This window comes from Alexandromys fortis, unplaced genomic scaffold (assembly GCF_014885135.2).
Source record: "Alexandromys fortis isolate MF-2015 unplaced genomic scaffold, M_Fortis_MF-2015_v1.1 scaffold_26, whole genome shotgun sequence".
Taxonomy (NCBI): domain Eukaryota; kingdom Metazoa; phylum Chordata; class Mammalia; order Rodentia; family Cricetidae; genus Alexandromys; species Alexandromys fortis.
In genome coordinates this window covers 8,667,095-8,670,799 of record NW_026067894.1, presented here as the reverse complement: position 1 = coordinate 8,670,799, position 3,705 = coordinate 8,667,095, and positions in this window count along the sequence as shown.

Genomic DNA, 3,705 nt, shown 5'->3' with positions numbered 1-3,705 from the left:
AAATCCTTGCCTTCAGTTCTGCAAAGGCAACTCACAGGATGGAGGAAGAGGCTCACTCTGTGGCCTCCAGCTCTTTCAGCCCCCAAATAAAGATTCCTTACCTGCCAGGCGGTGGTGGCACAGGCCTTTAATCCCAGCACTGGGGGAGGCAGAGACAGGCGGATCTCTGTGAATTTGAGGCCGGCCTGGTCTACAAGAGCTAGTTCCAGGACAGGCCCCAAAGCCACAGAGAAGCCCTGTCTCAAAAAACAAAACCAACAAGCAAACAAAAAAATTCCTTACCTTTGTACAGCTGCCTTCCATTGACAAATCCTTTCCATTCTGCTTTGGTAAAGCCATTTCATTAATAAGAAAACAAGTTTTCTGGGTGGTGGTGGCACACGCCTTTAATCCCAGCATTTGGAAGGCAGAGGGCCAGTGGATCTCTGAGTTCGAGGCCAGCCTGGTCTACAAGAGCTAGTTCCAGGACAGGCCCCAAAGCTACAGAGAAACCTTTTCTTGAAAAACCAAAAGAAAAAAGAAAAAAGAGAGAAAGAAAAGAAAACAAGTTCAAGCAGGCATGGTGACTCATGCCTGTAATCCCAGGACATGGGAGAATGAGGCAGGAGGATTGCCATGAGTTCAAGGCCCAGTCTATCTCAAATAAAAAGGAAAAGGGGGATGCTGGAAAGATGACTCAGAGGTTGAGAGTACCTACTGTCCTTGTAGAGGGCTGCGATTCAGTTCTTAGCGCTGATACGGCCACTCACAATCATCTGTAACTCCAGTTCCTGGGACCCCACACTCTCTCGTAACCTCTGCAGGCACAAGGCATGCACATGGTGCACAGACATACACGTAGGAAAAACTCATACGCATAAAATAAACCTTTAAAAAATGTTTTAACTAAAAAGGGGAAAAAAAAAAACCACGTTACCTGGCCAGTGCTCAGGAGAGCTGAGACAGGATCTTGGAGCCCCTGTTTTGGTGTTCAGAATCAACAATGTCTGTTATCTTCCAACCATCCCATGCCCTTCCTGCTCAACTCTCAATCATCCCCAAACCCCCACCTCTTCACCCTGGGTCCCAACAGAGCCACCTGGTTCTGCCCTGGGGAGTCAGGGTGTAAAGGTCAGACAAGGCCTCCCACCAGCATTCCAGCTGCTGCTGGGAACACAGCTGTCAGCAGGGTCCAGAGAGCCAAAAAACACCTCCTAAGCAGGCCCACATTGTCAGCTGCAAAACGAGGCTGCCGTGGGATCATGGGCCACCATGAGCCTTGGGTTTTCATCCTGATGGCTGCCATGAACTGGACGAGATGAGTTCCCAGGACCCTTTCGGCTTGCAGTATCACCGAAGGAATGAAAACCACGGTGTGGGGAAAGTGGCTGTGTCCAGGCCCCCAGCCAACTGTGGGATGCCTGGCATCTGGGAACCCGGTCTCTGCATCATGGGAGACTCAGGTGGTATCTGCATCTCTGAGACCCCCATATAAAGGAGGGGTTCAGTCTTTGTGGGAGGAGTGGGTAGACAGATGGACAACGGTATGAAGGGGAGATGGAAAAGAGGCCTCCATGGAGTGCTTAGCAGAATGAAAGGAAGATAGAAAAAAAAAAAATTTAAAAAGGCAAGAGAATGTCCCTTCTCCCTGCTTGTTTATTTCACCAGGCTTGTCCCTGATGCTCACTCTACCCACCCAGTCTATGGGGACCACAGATGTGGGACAGTTACAGGAGGGTGGAGCATCTGTGGATCATCCTGGGAAGAGTGGAAGAGGACCCAGATGGTCTGCGGTGGCAAAGAAAGGCCCGGAGTTGCCAGGCGCAGCAGCACAGGCCTTCGATCCCGGCACTTGGAAAGCAAGAGGGTATTGAGTTCAAGGTCATTCTTAGCTAGCTCAAGATCAGCCTGCACAATGTACTGGGTCTCCAAAACATGTTTTTAAAAAGACAGAAAGGGGAGAAAAGAAGAGGGAACAGGACTGGCTTGTGGAGGGGAAGGCACCGGGTCCCTAGGAAACACCCGTAGCATTTCCTGCTGTGCTCGTAGACGCTTGCGATTATCGTCCCCATCCTGCAGATGGAGAAATCAATGCTCAATGGGAGGGACGGAGCCAGGCTTTTATACCCAGGCTGGGCTGGCCTGACTGCAAAGCCAGTGTTTTGTGTGCTAAGCCCGCGCTGCCTCCTGATGGAACGAATTGCTAATGGTGGCATTTCCGTTGTAGTGACAGTGCTCTGGGAAGAGGTTCTGGACAGATGGTTCCCAATTGGGCCCCTGCCTCAGGCTAGCGGAGCAGAGGGTTGCTGGTGCAGGAAAAACTCATCCCCCACCGTTCTGCTGTGTGTGGGATGCAGGCAAGTCCCCTCCGGACTCCTCACCATCCCCCGCCAGCCCTTTGGCCTTGCCTGGGTGACCTGCATGAGCTCAGCTTCCCAGCAGCCCTGCGGAGGAGTCAGCCAGGGCAGAGACTGCCTCTGCCCTCGCTGCTTGGCAGTGCCAAGGGAGGCGGGGCCGCAGAGGGGTGTAGCATCTCCCAGCCACCAGACCTCCTTTCTGTGCCCCAACTCCGGCACCCCTGGGGTCTTCTGCAGAGGCCCAAGCTGGGATGAATGGTGCAGAGCTGGGCACACTGGTCAGGCCCTTCCCCATTGCTGCAGCCTTGTTGAGTTGCCATTAACAAGTGGCCGGAGGTTGCCGTGTCTCCATGGAGACCAGACAGTCAGTGCGGCTCTGGGGTGAGGGCCGTGATTAGTGAGTGTCAGTTTTGCCAGCCCTGTCCTTCCCACTGCTGCTCAAGACAACAGGCCTGGGGGGTGGAGGGGAGGGCTGGGAGGGGGTTCAGAGCCTCACAGGCAGGGGGCATTCAGGCCCAGCCTCAGGTGCCATGTCTTTGTCTCCCCCAGTGGCTCCTCAGTTCCTCCTCCTCCTCTTGTCGCCTGCCTTCCCTCCGCAATCCATAATCCATCTTACACACAGCCACCAGGGTGAGTTTTCTAAAACACGAGCTGAATCCTGACACTGTCTTGCTTAAGAGCATTCCAATGGCTCCTGACACCCTGGAGGCTGAGTTCAGTTCGTTCTCTCTCTCTCTCTCTCTCTCTCTCTCTCTCTCTCTCTCTCTAAACCCTTCCCCCCTCCCCCCCACTCCCCCCATCTTCTGTGTCACATAGTATCCCAGGATGTCCTTGAACTGGACGTGTAGCCAGGATGATCCTGAGCTGTTTCTCTTGCCTCCCTCTCCCAAGCGCCTAGAGTCTAGTCACTTTAGGCTAAAGATGTACACAAACACTCCCAGTTTATGTGCTGGGGATTGAACTCAAGGTTTTGTGCATTTAGGCAAGCACTCTACTAACTGAGCTACACGTCAACAAGGGGTTTTTGAGCATCCTACCTAGGGTCAAGGAGCCTGCCACGTGGTCAAGGTCAATGTGACAAACAAGTTCTCTGCTTTTATGGAGGAAGGCAACCTGTCAATCTTGTAAGGAGGATATATTATAAATAAAATACAGTGTTGGAGAGATGGCTGAGCAGTTAAGAGCCTAACTGTTGCCTGGAGGGGGTGGCACATGCCTTTAATCCCAGCATTTGGGAGGCAGGGCAGGCGGATCTCTGTGAGTTCGAGGCCAGCCTGGTCTACAAGAGCTAGTTCCAGGACAGGCTCCAAAGCTACACAGAGAAACCCTGTCTTGAAAAAAGAAGAAGAAGAAGAAGAAGAAGAAGGAG